The 19,016-nt window shown below is 38.0% G+C and overlaps 1 protein-coding gene and 1 pseudogene across 1 annotated transcript in view; one reads left to right on the forward strand and one right to left on the reverse strand.

The window, feature by feature from the left end:
- The window catches only part of LOC114501769, a 41,817-nt pseudogene extending 40,239 nt beyond the window's left edge, over window positions 1-1,578 (forward strand).
- The window catches only part of SYN2 (synapsin II), a 201,528-nt gene that overhangs the window by 109,875 nt on the left and 72,637 nt on the right, over window positions 1-19,016 (reverse strand). The gene's annotated exons all lie outside the window — the stretch shown is intronic.

Raw genomic sequence — 19,016 nt, forward strand, 5'->3', positions numbered from 1 at the left:
AATAAGTTCAAGGTCAAAGGGATGTGCAGGAGAGGAAGAGATATGAGGATGACCAATAGACCCTGGAGGAGAATCACATAGAGTCTCTGGTGAGAATAATAACAAAAAGAGAGGGAGAAGAAAAAAAATATTATAGAGCTACTCTCAGAGCTCTAATGGCTCTTTTGATACTGATCAAAAAACCTAAAAGATTATTCCAAATTCACCTCAAAGTTTGGTCCAACATTCTCTTCTCCCATATGCTAAATGTTCTACACGGTCAACCAATAAACATTTATTGCACACGAACTATGTAAAACATTTTGAAACATCATAGGGGGTAGAACACAATAATAAATGGAATACAGTCCCTTCCCCCAAAAAGCCTACAGACTGGCTGAGGACATAAGAAATAATATATGAGAGTGCAGTACAACAGCAACTGGAGGGAGGAGGAGGTGGAGTAGCCAGTCTTGTCCTCACCATTGGGCCATAGCAGGTGCCTGTGTTCAGGAAGACATTCATTCAGCAAGATTACAGCAGTGGCACATGCTGACAGTTCCAGACCAAGTTCCTGGGGAGATGCAGAATTGGCTTGAAAGACAGAAGATTGAAGAAACAGTTTAAACTCTAAGTAACCTCTACGCAGAAGCACAGAAGCACAGGGGTCAGTCATGTCGTGAGGGTCAATCATCTCTTGAAGGTTGTTTAGCTCGTTTAATAGCATATACCATCTTCTTATGCATGGAAACTCATTATGAGAAGGCTCTGAAGAAAGTCTCCAAACACATTCAAGAGAAAATGAGAAAACATATGCTCCCCAAGGCCTTCTCCTAACAGATCCTGAAAGAGGACTTGAGTTATTAAAATTAACATTTATAAAGACAGAGGCATGAAGAGTGGAAGATAAACCATGGAATTACAGATTCCAGCTCCAGATGTGTCTACCCACTAGCCAATCACAGAATGTCCCCTGCCTCTTCTCCAGAGCATCATTCCTTTGTATCTGCTGCCAGAGCTACAGTGCCACTTACCCTATGCAGCAAGCCTGTTACCATAACATCTAGCACTTAAAATATATACTTTCTCCTGCATTTTTATGTATGCTATTCTCTCTGCCTGGAATAATCAATCTCCTATCCACCCCCACTGGAGTCCCTTGTTTATCTGGAGAAGTTTTACTCAACCTTTAAAGCCACTCAGATATGATTCCTCCAGATGGAATTATTTACTTGTTCCTCTGTGTTCCCCACACCTCTCTCTGCAAGCCTCTCACTTATTATGATTAATTGCTCTCATATCTGTAGTTCCTACTAAAACAAGCTCTTAGAAAGCAATGATTGTGTCTTAGCTACCTCTTAAAGAAAGAGCACAGTTTTTTCTATATTTGGATCTAGACCCTAATTTACTTAGAAATTGTGTTTCAAACAGTGAGGAAAGCTCCATTTAATAATGAGGAAGTTCATTTTTTTCATTATTTCCTTATAGGTGACCCAAGAAGTTCTAATTACAAGAAGCCTGCCTCTGACATGATATTAGACATATAAAGATGGTCTATTTGAAGGGGAAAACCCACCTTTAAAAGGGGATTTTCTTTGGCAAAAAAAAACACAACAAAACTGTTGATCTATAGTAATTGGTCTTAATTACCTGTTAAGGTGGCATCTCCCTTTATTGATAGTTAATACTCATTGTGTGTTAATTATTTTGTGACTTGGCCAAAGGAGTTCTGAAGCTCTAATCCAGAAGTTTTTTGTGAGAAGGCTCACTGTTCCTTTTGGTATACCACACCTGACTCACAACCTCCAAAGTAAGACTTTAAAGTAAATACTTGTATAGGCTGCTGCCTTTCATTTATTTGACAAAATAAATTTCAAATTCAAAATAAAATTCAAAACCTTTATGCCAATAAACAGCAGGAAGAGATGTTGAGGAAGGGGCAAGATATAGAGGCTAGACCACTGTTAAGGTTGCAGTAAGTCTTAAGATTTTCTTACTTTTACAGAAGTGAATGCCTAGCATAAATAATACCCATAACCCAATATAAATACAAAAACAAATAATTTTCCCCAAATTAAGTACAAAGTAAGAGCCCTATGATAAATCAAAAGACCTGGCTTCAAGTACCAGCTCTTCTGCTTGCACTATAAGAGATCTCAAATAAGTCACTTTCCCTGTCTAAAATAAGGAAAAGTCACTTTTCCTTATTTTAAAATAAAAATAATATCACTTGAGCTATGAGTATCAAAAAAGACCTTGAATATGAAACTCTTGAAAGAAATAAAGTCCTCCCACAACAAGAAGGCAGAAAGAAGGAAAAGACATTTATTAAGAATTTATTGCCCTGGCTGGTGTGGCTCAGTGGATCGAGTGCCAGCCTGCGAACCAAAAGGTCACCAGTTGGGACACATGACTGGGTTGCAGGCCAGGTCCCCCATTGGGGATGTGCAAGAGGCAACCTGTAGATGTTTCCACCTCCCATCTCTTTCTCCCTCCCTTCCCTTGTCTAAAGATAAATAAAATCTTTTTAAAAAAGAATTTCTGTGCCAAACGCTATGCTGCAAACACACACATATGCATATAATGTGTGTGTGTGTGTGTGTGTATAAAATCATCTGTCCAGAAGGTATCCAGGCATGTAATATGAAAAAACAGAGACATTTACTGAAGATACAAAATTCAAGAAATACTGTACATAGGACAATGATGCCTTGGTCCCCTTCAAAGTAGGCACTTTGGGACCTTACACAGTTCTCCCAATCACCATCAGTTGCCCCATTGTGTTTTCCTGAATCTCATCAACGGTCTAAAGTCTCTTCCCTTTCAAAGTTGATTTTAGTTTAGGGAAAAGCCAGAAGCCACACAGCACCAAATCTGGGCTGTAGGGGAGTCTGAGTCAACTGGGTGACTCAATATTTCAAAAAAAAAACTGCATGAGACATGATGCATGAGAGAGTGTGTTGTCGTAATGAAGCTGCCATTCACCAGCTGCCCATAGCTGCGGCCTTCTGAATCATCCGAATAGTTTCCATGGAGGAATATTCAAGCTTAAAGCAAAATCTGATGCAGATTCATTGCTCTACTCACTCAGTCATTTTGAATGTAATGGCCACATAATACACATGCTCACTCAGTGGTATCTCCTGCCCCACTGACTAGTACAGTGAAGTCGTCATTATTCACACATGCACATTCCAGTACACTCTCCTTGGCTGCCAGGTTACACTGATGTCACACAAACCATTCTCATTATATTAACAATGGTTGGACTTTTTCCAGATATACCTCATATATTTAATTTTCACAACAATCTGAAATGGGGTAGGCATCATTTCTGATAAAGCCATGAATGTTCAGAAATATTAGATATCTTGCCAAGGCTTCATAACTCATCAATAGAACTCAAGTTATTTTAATTTTGCCTTTTTCATTGTGGTAGAGATCTACTCCAAACCCCAGTCCTCTTTCTGTTACATCATGTTGCCTCTCAAAAGACTGATACTCATACCTCCTCTCCCTACCTCCATAGTTGAAATAATCAAATTTGGCCATACAGTTCATAGCAAACATTTTGGGAAACATTAACATTAAAAGCTATCACTCACTATAAACTGTCAAGATATTTCTAAGAGAACAAAGTTGTCATCTCCTAGCTCCATGCTCCTCAAATTAATGTGTCAAAAAGTACATATCTCCACAGAATGTGCATAGAGGTTCTCCCTGCTATACAGATTTTACACAATGACTTGGGAGAAAAAGTGGGTGTTCCTAAAATAAATCCTGTTTCTGAATATCCTACTTATAATACATTCAATATAAAAATATAAACAAATGAAAGTCCTCTTCAATGTCTTCTCTGAAAATAAACTCTGTCAATACTATAAAAGTTTAATGTTCAGCCCTGGCTGGCGTAGCTCAGTGGATTGAGCTCGAGCTGGGAACCAAAGTGTCCCAGGTTCGATTCCCAGCCAGGGTACATTCCTGGGTTGCAGGCCATAACCCCCAGCAACCGCACATTGATGTCTGTCTGTCTGTCTGTCTCTCTCTCCCCCCTCTCCGCCTTCCCTCCCTAAAAATAAATAAAGTCTTTTAAAAAAAAAAAGTTTAATGTTCATTATTATAATTACAGACTTAACCCCTCAACTACCAAGATTATGAGGGGAAGAGAGAGAAAATAAGTTTTTAATTTTCTTTTCCCTAAAAATAATTTAAAACACAATGTTGACATTAAAACACACAAAAATATATAATGGAAGGGAATTTTCAAAATATACATGGGTTTGTCTTAATATAATAATTTAAATATATCTATCACTCAACTTGAAGTAAACTACCTAGTGCTATGTTGTTCTCTTTTTCCACAAAACTTTGGGGTTCATCTTCTTCTGTCATTTGGGATACCTGTAAAGGAAAAGACAGAAAAGCACTACCTAACTACTCTGTCAGTGGTACAATCAGATAAAAAACACTGTGACTTCAATTTGGCCATGAGACAATAGGAAATAAAGCTTCATTATCAGGTTCTCAGAAAGAAACATCCTGCTCTTCTTGTTGTCATCCCAGATGACTTTCTGTCCAGGGGCTTATAGCTCCATTTCTTTCTGAGTTGCCTACTCTCAGTTACTAAAACTTGAAAGATGATCCAGCCCTCTCATTTTACAACTAAAGATCCTGATGCACAGAAAAGTAAACCCAGTAGCTCAAGATCTTATTGGCAAAAACTTGGCAGAGCAAGAACTTAAGTCTTCAGACTCTCAATTCAGTATTCTTTCTACTTCACGGTGTCATCTCTCTTTTGGGCAGCTCTAAATTACACGAACTTAGTGTTTCTATAGGCACATCTCATTTTATTGTGCTTTACTTCAGTTATTGCATTTTTTTACCAATTGAAGTTTTGCAGCAACACAGTGTTCAGCAACTCTATTGGTGCTATTTTTCCAATAGCATTTGTTCACTTTGTTATCTGTGTCACATTTTGGTAAATACCACAATATATCAAACTTTTAAAATACTATTTTATTTGTTATAGTGATCTATGACCAACAATATTTAATGCTACTATTGTAATTATTTGGGGGTGCCATGAACCATGCCCATTCAGGATAGCAAGCAGACTTAACAAATGTTGTATGTGCTGACTGCTACAGACTAGCCATTCCTCCATCTGTCTTCCTTTCCTTTAGCCTCCCTATTCCTGAGACAGAAAAATATTGAAATTAAGCCAATTAAAAACTTTACAATGGCCTGTAAGTGTTCAAGTGGAAGGGTCACCTGTTTCTCACTTTAAACCAAAAGCTAGAAATTATTAACCTTAATGTGGAAGCCAAGATAGGCCAAAAGCTAGTTCTCTTGTGCCAAACAGTCAATTTCTAAATGCAAATGAAAAGTTCTATTCCAGGGAACACATGATAAAAAAAGTGAAACAGCTTTATTGCTGATATAGAAAAAGTTTTAGTTGTCTGGATAGAAGATCAAATCAGCCACAACATTCCCTTAAACTAAAGTCTAATCCAGAAAAAGGCCCTCACTCCCACCTATTCTATGAGGGCTGAGACAAGTGAGGAAGCTGTAGAAGAAAAGTTTGAAGCTAGCAAAGTGGGTTTATAAGATTTAATGAAAGAAGCCATCTCCATAACATAAAAGTGCAAGGTAAAGCAGCCACTGCTGACACAGAAGCTGCAATGTTATCCAAAAGATCTAGCTAAGATAATTAATGAAGGTGACTACGCTAAACAATAGATTTTCAATGTAGACAAAATAGCCTTATATCGGAAGATGCCATCTTTGACTTTCACAGTGGTACAGGAGAAGTCAATGTCTGGCTTCAAAGCTTCAAAGAGCTAATGCAGTTAGTTACTTTAAGTTGAAGCCAATGCTTATTTACCACTCCAAAAATCCAAGCACCCTTAATTATGCTAAATCTACTCTACCTATGTTCCATAAATGACACAGCAAACAACAAAGCCTGGATGACAGCATATCTGTTTACAACATACTTTCAAAATATTTTAAGCCCACTGTTGAGACCTACTACTCAGAAAAAAAGATTCTTGGCAAAATATTTCTGTTCATTGACAATATACCTGGTCACCCAAGATCTCTGATGGAGATGTTCAAAGAGATTAATATTTTCATGCTTGTTAATGTATCATTCACATGCAACTCATGGATCAGGAATGATTTCTACTTTCAAGTCTTATTATTTAAGAAATAAATTTCATAAGGCTATATCTACCATAGATATAATTCTTCTGATGGATCTGAGAAAATTAAATTAAAAGCATTCTGAGCCCTGGCCAGGTAGTTCAGTTGGCTGAAGCAATGTCCTGATATGCCAAAGTTGCAGGTTTGATCCCGTCAGGGAACATACAAGAATCAACCCATAAATAAATGAAACAACAAATTGGTTTCCCTCTCTCCTCGCTTCCTCTCTCCCTGTATAAAATCAAAAGTTTTTTAAATTTATAAACCTTCTGGAAAGTATTCACCATTCTAGATGTCATTAAGAACATTAGTTATTCACGAGAAAAGAGTCAAAATATGCATGAAATATGCAACTATTTGTATGAAAAAGCTTTTTCCATCCTTTTACTTTTAGTCTGTGTGATCTGAGATGGGTCTCTTGGAGGCAAGCACATCTATGGGTCTTGTTTTCTTATCCATTCAGCTACCCTCTGTCTTTGGTCGCAGCAATTAAACCATTTACGTTTAAGGTAATTATCGATAGATTATGTATTTAGAGTCATTTTATTATTCGAGTATTTTCCTCTGTTTTTTTTTTTTTCTTTTTCTTCTTCTTTTTAAAGCAACCACTTTAACATTTGTTGCAGTGATGGTTTGGTGTTAATAAACTCCTTTAGCTTTTTCTTGTCTGGGAAGCTCCTTATTCTCTTACAGTTTTAAATGTTAGCCTGGCTGAGTGAGGTAGTCTTGGTTGTAGGTACTTGCCTTTCATCACCTTGAATATTTCACTCCACTCCCTTCTGGCCTGAAATCACATGACAGCCTAATTAGTGCTCCCTTGTAGGTAACTACTTGCTTCTCTCTTGCAGAGTTTAGGATCCTCTCCTTGTCTTTAAGCCTTGTCATTTTAATTAGGATATGTCTCTATGTAGGCCTCTTTGGGTCCAAATTGTTTGGGACTCTCTGAGCTTCCTGGATTTGTGTGTCTTTTTTCTTTACCAGGTTAGGGAAGTTTTCAGACATTATTTCTTCAAATATATTGATGCCCTGCTTGCTTTCTTCTCCTTCTGGTATTCCCATGATGCAGATGTTACATTTCACGTTGTCCAAAATATTTCTTAAGCTCTCATTTTATCAAAATTCTTTTTTCTTTTTTCTACTCTGCCTGGGTGTTTTTTCTACCTTGTCTTCCAAATCACTGGTTCAATCCTCTGCATCATCTTACCTACTCTTTATTCTTCCACTACATTTATTTCAGATATTTTATTATTTATTTCTGACTGGTCCTTTTTTATGGCTTATATGTCTTTTTTTTCATGCTGGTGATTACCCTTATAATTATTAACTCTATCTGATAAATCGCTTCCCTCCATTTCATCTAGTACTTCTTCTGGAGAATACTCTTGTTCTTTTGTTTAGGGTCTGCTTCTTTGTATTTGTTTCTATGTATTAGGTAGATCTGCAAGACTCTAGTGCACATCTAAGTCAAACCCTGCCTGTGGCTGGCCATGGGCAACCTGTTTGGAGCTATCAGTGACCCATAGCATGTGGCTCCCTCTTCTGGGTCTAGGTGTGTGCAGAAAGAACAAGATTGTGCACCAAGTCTGGCTTTTACCAGCACCAGGCCTGGGGACATATCTCAGAGCTCCCAGCAATCTGCCTGCAGGCTTTCCATAGGGTTAATCAGTGAACGTCTTCCAGCTGTACTACTCAGCAGCAGGGCTTAAGCACTACAAGGTAAGGCAGAGTAATTCCTGTGGACAGGGCTATTCCTTCCCCTCAGGTTTATGCCCGTTGGAGGGGAGTGCTCTGGCTGAGAAAGATGGTTCCTGCAGTCTGGAGAATGACTCAGCACAGAGATCCTGGCAGTTGTTCCTTCAGCTCTTTTTCCAGAGCCACCAGCCCCAGACTCTCCTAATGCATCTCTAGTCCATTCTGCCCTCCCTCCACTGGAGCCCAGGGTAAGTGACTGCAAATGGAATTTTGTGCATTGGCCCTTTAAGAAGCTCTCTGAGTCTCCAGCAACCTCTCTCTGGCAGACAGAAACCTGGCTGCTTTTCACCACCATATGTTATTTGGGTACTTTTCCTGGTTCTGGTGCTGTAGGCTGGGGAGCTCAGCTTGGGGTTTTGACCCCACACTTCTCTGGAGCAATCTCCTAGCCACCAAAATATCCTACAAGACTTCAGCTGCTGTCTGTGGGATCCCAGCCAGCCCTCTCACACCTCCTTCACACTCCCTACCAGTCATGTTGTGGTGATGTGGTTTCTTCCATCTGTCCGTGGTTATAAGGCTTCTCTCCAGCTAGTGTTCAGTTGGTTATTTGGGATGATTTTTCTATAATTTAGTTATTATTTCAGATTGGTCCTGAGAGGAGGTTAATGTAGCTTCCACTTGCCTCTCTGCCAGCAGCACTTAAACTGCAGCAGGGCAACAGGAATGTTAACACATTCTAAGCAGGGAAGATCTGAATAACAGCAGGTCCCACAAGGGGGATAGAAGGCTGGGACAGGGTCTCAGGACGGGCTTCCACAAAATCCCACAATCAGGACAGGAGATGCAACCTCTGGGACTGGAGGAGGATAGGCAGCCAGAACTGTCCGAGAGGGGTGAGGGTGAGAACTGATGGTTTTTGACAGAATCAGCTTCCGGGTCTACAGTTTCCTGTAGGAAACTGTTAGGACTCTGAGTATTAAGCAAATCCCAGCCTTGTCTTACCCAACCACCTGCCCTCCTTCCAACATACACTCAACTATATTACATACTACTGAGCAATTTATGTTCCCCAAGTATGTCATGTGTTTTCCTGCCCCTAACACCTTTGCACATTCCGACTCCCTCTACTTATTCATTCAACACTTATGTCCCAAACATTATTCTAAGCACTATTTAAGCCCTTAATGAAGTTTACATTCTAGTAGAGGAAGAATAAACAAGTAAACAAATAATTACTGGTACTAATTAGCACTATGAAGGAAACAGCTGCCAAGTACAGGTGGTGTAAGACTACTTACAGAGAGTACAGAAGGAAAGGATGAAAAAGCCAGCACCAGGTGCTAGTTTAACAAAGTCAGGAGAAAGTCAAGACAGTACCTGTCTTCCTTCCTAACTGGTCCCTTTTGCTTCTCCCTTCCCTGATCTAGCCCCTGAATATAATGGCCTGGTCCTAAATAAGAAAGAATATTCAGAGAAGTCTTATTCTAGTCCTCTCTTGCCCCTCCTATTCTCCAACAATGGTAACTCCCCCAGTTAATAATTTTTATTGATTTTTCATTTATCTTTCCAATGTTTCTTTTTAAAAATATAAATAAATGCACATTCATACTTTTCTCATTTATTAAATAAAAACATACTATACCTTCTACATTATACCTTGCTTTTTTCACTTATATCTAGGAATTAAGTCTTCATTCCTCTTTATGGTTGTATATTATAACATTGAGTAGATGTATCAAAATAATGGACATCTGGGTTTTTTCCCATTCTGTAAGTATTACAAATAATATGAACTTGAACTTTGATGCCTGAGAGGAAGAAATAAAACCCTAGGCCTGAACAGGCAGACACTGGAACTGAGGCTCCTGTGTATAGCCAGTGTATAATAATAACAATAATAACAATAATAATAATAACTAATCTGAATATTAAAGCAAGAGAAGTATAATAACTAGACAACAATAACATAAAATGGAATATAGTAATTAGATTAAAACTGTGGAATTGTTCTAGAGGAGGATAAATAAATCAATTGAATTCAGACTTTAAGTCAACTGCAAGTTTACAATTTTAAGAGTACTAATGCCCTGACCAGTACTACTAAGTTGGCTGGGCATCATTCCACAAAGCAGAAGGTTACTAGTTAGATTTCAGATCAGGGCCCATGCTGGGTTGAGGCTTAGGTCCCGGGTCAGGGTGTCTATGAGAGGCAACAGATGGATGTTTCTCTCTCACATAGATAGTTCTCATGCTTTCTTTCTCCCTCCCTTCCCCTTTCTCTAAAAGTAATACATAAAGTTTTTTTCTTTCTTTTTTTAAAGAGTATTCACTAGAGGAATGCAAACAGAACATAGAACTCCCAAACTACTGATTAGGGGAAAGCAGTGAGAAAAAAACTTGCAATCTGGTAGGAGGCAGGAAAAACAAAAAATAAAATGATGATTAGTAAAAGTAGGGTAATGAGCATAATAGAGATAGTAGAAATTAATCCAACATATCAGTAATTACATAAAGGTAAAATTTCAAGTTAAGACAAAAACTGTCAGATTTTTTAATCCATGTATGTATGTTTCTGTTTACAAGAGACATACCTAAAATATATAAACATGCCAAAGCTGAATATAAAGATACAAAAGGTATATTAAACTAATATCACACAAGGAAAAAAAGAAATAAAGGCAAAAAAGCACTGGTGAAGAAATAAACAGGCTCATTTTATATATAATTAATAGTAGCAAGCTAGCAAAAAAAATGTAACTACTTAGAAATATGTTTGGCCCTAATTCACAGCCTCTACATATATAAAGTAAGTTGACAGAATTGCAAGGAGAAACTGACAAATCTACAATTGAAGTGGTAGATTTTTAACAAATCTAACTAACTGATAAATCAAGAAGAAAATTATTAAGTCCATAAATATTTGTATGATAACTAGCAAGCTTGATCCAAGAAATGGTTCAATTACTAGCAATTGAAAATATATATATTCTTCTTAAGCACACATGGAGCCAGTTATAAAAATTGATTTATCTAAGGCTTTAAAGACTCAACAAATGTCACAGATTCAATCTCTGGCTCCAATGCACTAAGTTAGAAATCCATAACAAAAATATTTTATAATAGTCTGTCTTTTAGTTAAAGACAACAGAATGAACATAAATGTTTAATTGTTACCTCCAGATATCCAGCTATAATAAATGTAAAGATATTACATTTTGGTTTTCTTTTTTAGGTATAAACATAGAAGGACAAAGAGAAGAGAAGAAGAAATAACAGCCACAAGAGTGTAGACACTGGAAAACAGGAGTAATAACCAACAGCAGACTTAAGAAAACTGAATCCTAAACCAGCAGACAAAAAAACAGAGAAGTGGCCTAGTTTATACCAGAGAGCCCCTCAAAAGCCCAGGTCTTTGGAAGTGGCATTACAGGTAAAGTCAAGCATATAAACAGAGAGTTAACATGCAATGAGGCCCTGACTGGGTAGTTCAGTTGGTTAGAGCATTGTCCCTATAGCCCAAGGTTGTGGGTTTGATCCCCATTCAGGGCATATAAAAGAATCAACAAATTAATGCATAAATAAATGGAACAACAAATTGGTTTCTCTCTCTTGCTCTCTCTTCCCTCCTCTCTCTCCCTCTCAAATCAGTAAAATAAAGTAAAAAAGAAGCAATTTATTCAGTAACAAATTCCCCTGACTGTCCTTAATCCAAGCAGAAAATCAGAATTTGTTCTCTGGAAAGATTAAAAAAGGTTTTTTTGGCCTAGGACCACTAAGCACATGTGAAGGGAGGGACAGTTAACTAAAAACAGAATGGATTAAGGGAAAAGCGTACTTTCTAACTATTGAAAAACCCCAGCCCATGCTACACAAAAATTTCAGAATTCTGGAAGCCACGATTATACTCCCCCAGGAAGAGGAGAGAGCTTTCTAAGTTGTTCAAACAAAAAAAAAAATTAAGATATTGACATATTGATCAGGTCTAGTTGGGTCATCCTACAGAGAGGCCCATAGTGTATAAGCTTGAGTCAAACCCTTTATCAGCCTTTAATGACATATCTTTAGATTTGAGCAGAGAGTTGAAAATAATGTTAGTACACACTGCAAAATGAAACAGATCAAACCAATGAAAAGACTAAAAAAAAAAAAAAAAAAAAAACAATCCAGAGAAAGAGACTACAGAAGAAGCGAAAGCTTTAAAGGCTATCATTTATATCCTCAGAAAGATAATAGACCCATGACAGGAAAACAGGATGAAAGTGGAATAATCAGAGAAAAACAAAGAGCTCTTGAAAGTTAAAATATACATAGTAGAAGCCCAGAAATAAACCCTCACATTTATGATCCACTGATTTTTGACAAGGGTTCCAAGCCAATTCAATAGAGAAAGAAGAGAATTTTCAACAAACAGTGCTGGGACAAGTTGTATATCCACATACAAAAGAATGAATTTCAACTACTACTTCATACTGTATGCAGAAATTAACTCAAAATGAATCAAAAGCTTAAATGTAAGATCTACTATCTACAGAACTCTTAGAAGACAACAACCATAAATCAGTGTGACCTTGGATTAGACAATAGTTTATTAGATATCTCAAACACACAAAGGTAAAAATAAATAAACTTCATTAAAGCTAAAAACTTTGTGCTTCAAAAGACACTATCTATAAAGTTAAAAAAAAACAACCCACAAAAGGGAAGAAAATATTTGCAAATCATATATATGATAAGGGTACAGGATTCAAAGTAAATAAAGAGCTCTTACAACTAAAAAATAAAAAGATAAGAAAAAACAATCAAAAGATCTGAATAGACATTTCTCCCAAGAATATACACGAAATACCATACAATACCATACAAAAAAAGATGCTCAATATCATTACCATCAGGGAAATGCAAATCAAAAGCACACTAAGGTACCAATTCACACTACTAGGATCACTGTAATCAAAAAGACAGACAGTACAAGTGTTCACAAGGATATAAAGAAATTGGAACCCTCGTACATAGCTAGTGGGACTATAAAATGGTATAGTTGCCATAGAAAGAGTTTGGCAATTTCCCAAGTGGTTAACACAGAGTTACCATATGACCCAGCAATTCCACTTCTAGATAATATACCCAAAAGAAATAAAAATACATATTCACAAAAATGTATGCACATTCATAGCAGTGTTATTTGTAATAGCCAAAACCCAAATGTCCACTAACAGATGAAATGTCCATCATCTTTGGAAAATAATTTGGCAGTTCCTCAAAAATTTAAAGATATATTTACCATGAGCCAGAAATCCCATTCTAAGATATACACCCAAGAGAATTTAAAACATATGTTCACACAACCTGTAGAATGTCCATACCAACATTATTCATAATAGCCAAAAATGGAAACAACCCAGTGGCCATCAACTGATAAATGGGTAAACAAAATATGGTACATGCATACAACAGAATGTTATTCATCAATAAAACAGAATGAAGTTCTGATACATGCTAGAACATGATGAACCTTGAAAACATAATGTTAGTGAAAAAAGCCAGTCACAAGAAAACACATATAATTCTGTTTATATGAAATATCCAGAATAGGCAAATCTACAGAAACAGAAGGCAGATTAATGGATGCCTATGGCTGAGAAAGTGAAAAAAGACAGGGTGACTGTTAATGAGTACAGTTTTTATTTGAGGTGACAAAAATCTTCTAAAAACTCAAGAGAAAAAAAACAGAAAAGAAAATTAGGATGATTAGGTTCAAATCCAAATAACAGTACTTCCAGAAAGAGAAAAATGTGTTGAGCCCTGAGTGGTGTGGCTCAGTGAGTTAAGCATCATCCACGAACTGAAAGGTCACCAGTTGGATTCCCAGTCAGGGCACATGCCTGGGTTGGAGTTTAGGGCCTGTGAGAGACAATCAGTCAATGTTTCTCTCACACATCAATGTTTCTCTCCCTCTCTTTCTCCTCCTCTCCCAATCTCTCTGAAAATAAATACAGAAAATCTTTAACAAAAGAAGAGAGGAAAGGAAGGAAGGAAGGAAGGAAGGAAGGAAGGAAGGAAGGAAGGAAGGAAGGAAGAGAAGGAGGGAGGAAGGGAAAAAATGCGTTGAAAATCAACAATGATAAACAAGTCCTAGTGAGGACAAAATCTTTTGCACTGTTGGTGGGAATACAGATTGATGCAGACACTGTGGAAAGCAGTATGGCGATAACTCAAAAAATTACAAATGGATCTGCCTTTGGGCTCAGTGATCCCACTTCTGGGACTATATCTAAAGGAATCCAAAACACTAATTTGAAAGAACATAAGCACCGTTATGTTTATTGCAACATTATTTACAATCGCCAAGATATGGAAGCAGCCCAAGCACCATCAATAGATGAGTGGATAAAAAAAAAACAACTATGGGACATTTACACAATGGAATTATTACTTGGATAATAAAAAAGAAGAAAATTTTACCCTTTGTGACAATATGGATGGACCTGGAAAACATTATGCTAAGTGAAATAAGCCAGTCAGAGAAAGACAAATAGCATATGATTTCGCTCATATGTGGAATCTAATGAACAAACTGAACTAACAAGGAAAATGGGGACAAACTCATAGAGAACAGGACAGCTGGTGGTAGGGGGATGTTGAGGGTAGAGGGATTGAGCAAAAAGGAAAAAGGACTCATGAACATATATAACTGTTGTGATTGCTGGGGGGTAGGGGGACATAAGGGGACTAAATGGTAATGGAAAACATACAATAAAGATTAAATTTTTTAAAAAAGAAAATCAACAATGAAAGAATTCAAGAAAATGTCTCAGAATTAAAGACTTTCCAGACTGACAGGGCCCTAGGGAGTGCAGCACAATAAATGAAAATAGATTCTCACCAAGGTTCATCATTATAAATTTCAGACCAGCAAACCAAAAAGGAAACTTCTAAAAGCTTCCAGGGAAGAGGTTGAGAACAGACCACATACAAAAGACCACAAATTAAAGTGGCTTTGAACTTCCAAGCAACAATACTGGAATCCAGAAGATAACTGAGCAATGTCTACAATCTTCTAAGAAAAAATGACTTCCAAACTAAAATTCTAAAGCCAGCAAACCATCAATTAAGTGTTAAAAATATTTTCAGACATGAAAGGTGGAACTTTAAATATTCCCACTAAGAAAGAGAGAGTTACATACCAAATAAAGTTTTTAAATTTTTTTAAAATTATGCTTTATTGATTATGCTATTACAGTTGTCCTGATAGTTCACTCTTTGCCCCTCCTCCACCCAGCACCCCCCCACTCCCTCAGGCAACCCCTCCACCATTGTTCATATCCATGGGTCATGTATATAAGCTCTTTGACTACTCCATCTCCTATACTGTACTTTACATCCCCATGGCTATTCTGCAACTACCTATTTGAATTTTCATGCCTTTGAATATTTCTTGCCAATCCCTTCTAGGCTGCAAAATTTCTTTTGAGAAATCAGGTGGCAGTTTTTTGGGAACTCTTCTATAGGTAACTAACTTCTTTCCTCTTCCTGCTTTTAAGATCCTCTCTTTATTTTTAACCTTTGGCATTTTAATTATGATGTGCTTTGGAGGGGGCCTCTTCATATCCATCTTGTTTGGGACTCTGTATTTCCTGGACTGGTGTGTCTATTTCCTCCACCAAATTAGGGAAGCGTTCTTTCATTATTTTTTCTAATAGATTTCCAATTTCTCGCTCATGCTCTCCTCCTTCTGGTACTCCTATGATGTGAATCTTGGATCTCTTGAAGTTGTCCCTGAGGCTGCTTATACTATCCTCATTTTGGAGGGAGGGGAGTGGTTCTTTTTCTGCATGTTTTTCTGAATGGTTGTTTTTTGCTTCCTTATGTTCCAAATCATTGATTTGATTCTCATCTTCATCCACTTGACTGTTATTTCCCTGTAAATTGCTCTTTATTTCAATTAGTGTTCCTTTTGTTTCTGACTGGATCTTTTTTTATGCTGCTGAGCTCCTCACTAAGTTCCTTGAGCATCCTTATAACCAGTGTTTTGAACTCTGCATCTGACAGATTGCTTATCTCCATTTTGTTTAATTCTTTTCTGGAGTTTTGATCTGTTCTTTCATTGGGGCCTTGTTTCTTTGTCTCCTTGTTTTAGCAGCCTCCCTCTGTTTGTTTCTATGAATTAGGTAGAGCTGCTTTGACTCCATTCCCTAATGTAGTAGATGTCCTGTAGGGTCCAGTGGCACGGCCTCCCTTATCACACAAGCTGGGTACTTGAGGTGCACCCTTTGAGTGTGCTAAGTACACAATCCTCTTGCAGTTGAGCCTTGGTTGCTATTGGCAGATCAATGGGAGGGATTTACCCAGGCCAGTCAGCTGCCAGGTTTGGCTGTCACCACTGACCACCAACCTCCACCTGCCATGGAGGATCAGCTGTGCAGGAGCAGGTGGTGGTGCTCTGACATGGTCTGTAGCTGTCCACTGGGTACACTGACCCTGGGTTTTCCCAGGAGGTGCAGTCAAGGTCAGTCCCTACCTGTGCTTTGCCCAGGGCCACCCTTCCTGAGCTATAAAGCAATTTGAGATGGCTGCTATTTGTGCAGGGCTTGCCTTTCCCAGGCAAAGCCAAGCTGTGAATCTAAGCTGGCTGCTGCTACTGCCAGGCCTGGGGCTCATGAGGCCAGCTCTTGCTTGTTTGAGAGGATTTAGGATGTTGTGAAGCATGAGCCAAGACCATCCATTCATATGGAAAAGTGGCTTGGGTGGGTCCATAAGTTGGGTGGGGCTGAATCTGTGGGGATCTCCAAGGTCAGGTTGGTGAAGTCTCAGATACAGCACCAGCTTGCCAGCTCTATTTGGGAAGGGCTCAGAAAAGGGGCAAATGGCCTACATTAATCATGATGCCAGACACCCCAGTTCTTCCCAGTATGCTACTGTTGCCTTTCAGGCTACGACCTCCATGCTGAGCTCAGAGGGATTAAGTCTGAGTAGGTGAGTCCATGTGTGAGTTCTTTAAGAGGAACTGCTTGGGACTGCAGAAGTTTTTTCCACTGACTCAATCCCCACTGGTTTTTGCAGCCAGAAGTTGTGGAGTCTTATCTTTCTGACAAGAACCCTGGGTGTGAGGACCTGGTGTGATGCTGGGACTCCTTGCTCTCAAGACCTCCCTCCTGAATTTTTATCTACCACACATGGGTGAGGGACCAGCCCATTCTGCATCTGCACTCCTCCTACCAATCTGGATGGATGTTTTTTTCTTTAATTCCATAGTTTATAGACTTCCATTCAACTCAGTTTCTGAAGGTTCTGAGTGATGGTCATTCTACATTTTAGTTGTAATTTTGAAGTGATTGTGTAAAGAGGCAAGCCATGTCTGCCCATGTTGCCTTCTAGACCGGCAGTCTCTGAAGTAAAATTTTTAATTCACCTTTTTTTCAATCCTCACCTGAGGACATGCTTATTGATTTTAGAAAGAGGGAAAGAAAGCAAGAGAGGATGAGAAACATCTATGTGAGAGAGACACATCTATCAGCTGCCTCTCCTATGTGCCCTGACAAGAGACAAACCTACATCCCATTTGGTTTACAGGATGATGCTCCAACCAAGCGAGTCATACTGGCCCGGCCCTAATTCACATTTTAACTTAAAAAATGTTAAAGAATGCTTAAGAGGTAAAAACATGAAGACATATTGAGAAGTTTTTCTAGAAAAGGAACAAGGAAACTGGGTGGTAGCTATATGGAGTATGAGAGTCAAGGAAGGTTTTTCATATTAAATTTAAAATGTGTCTAGAGTTTATAATATGCTGGTGGGAATGATTCAGCAGAGAGGGAGAACCTATGATATTTGGAATGCCCCATCAATTAGCTCTGAGGTTTCATTTACAGCAGTATAAAGCTTCAAGAAGAGCTAAATAGATAACCATCTACCTTTGACAATTTTCTGAATACCATCAGTACCAATTGCAATTAGATCCTTAGGTTGGACCTATGTGACTACATATAAACCTTGCCATGTACAGCTTCTAAAGACCCTAAAGTGAATCTATCTAGGTGGTAACACTACTGACAGTGCTTTAAAGAGCTAAAGGAAGAGGCAATGTTTGCAGAAGTACTACTGGGAGAAAATATTCTCTCAGTGATCTAGGCTCAAGCTATGAATGTGATTGTGATTCTTCATACTTTGATCACACATCAGTAATTTCAAGCAAAGCCGGTCATTTTCAACCTACTAGTTAGGGCATACAAACTCTCAAATGTTAGTTCTGGAAAGGACTGCAGCAATCACACCTTGTGGAAACTCCTCAGTGTGAAGATGAAGAACCTAAGACCTGACAGGTAAATAATTTTCCAAGTTAACAGATCAAAAATTCTGTCTAAAATGTTGTAATCAGATTTTTAAAAACAACAATTTTACTGTTTCAAAAATAAAAATCAGAGACAGCTAGAACCAGAAAGAACTCCAAGTTCAATCCTCTTATATTTGCTTCTACTCTAGCCTTTCATTGGTAACACATTTGTACATTTGCTATCTCCTCGCAGAATGGCTGACAATCTTATATTACTGTATCAGTGTATACTACAGAAGTTATAGTAACTCAGTTGAAGAATGAGCTCAATAAAACACTACAGGGGTAGCCAATTATTTGCCCAGGCCCTACATAAAGTCCTAATATTGGTATATGCAAACAGCTTACAATGCTTTCAGCAGAGAAGAGTCTATGTACTTTTCAACATTCCTTAGTGTTATGTAAAATAAATGCACCTTCCTGTGTTTTAGTAAAAATGACAGTCTGATCAGAACCTGAAAATATAAACAGCAATGACTCCATATACAGAAACAAGTACCTGGAAAAATGTTCAATTTAAAAAATGTATTAAGATTCTGTGTAAAATGCTCTGCAAAATGTAAGGAATTAAGGACAATTTCTGCTGTCCCAGAGCTTTCACGTAGTGGTAAAGGACTGACACAAATACTTGCTTTATGACCTTACAACCACACACTGATGTCTGTCTGTCTGTCTGTCTGTCTCTCTCTCTCTCTCTCCCTCCCTCCCTCCCCTCTCTAAAGAATAAATAAATAAAATTTTTAAAAAATCTATTTTAAAAACATAATAAAAATAATGAGTTACTGTCCCAGCCTACATGAGAACCAAA

This window comes from Phyllostomus discolor, chromosome 7 (assembly GCF_004126475.2).
Source record: "Phyllostomus discolor isolate MPI-MPIP mPhyDis1 chromosome 7, mPhyDis1.pri.v3, whole genome shotgun sequence".
Lineage (NCBI taxonomy): Eukaryota > Metazoa > Chordata > Mammalia > Chiroptera > Phyllostomidae > Phyllostomus > Phyllostomus discolor.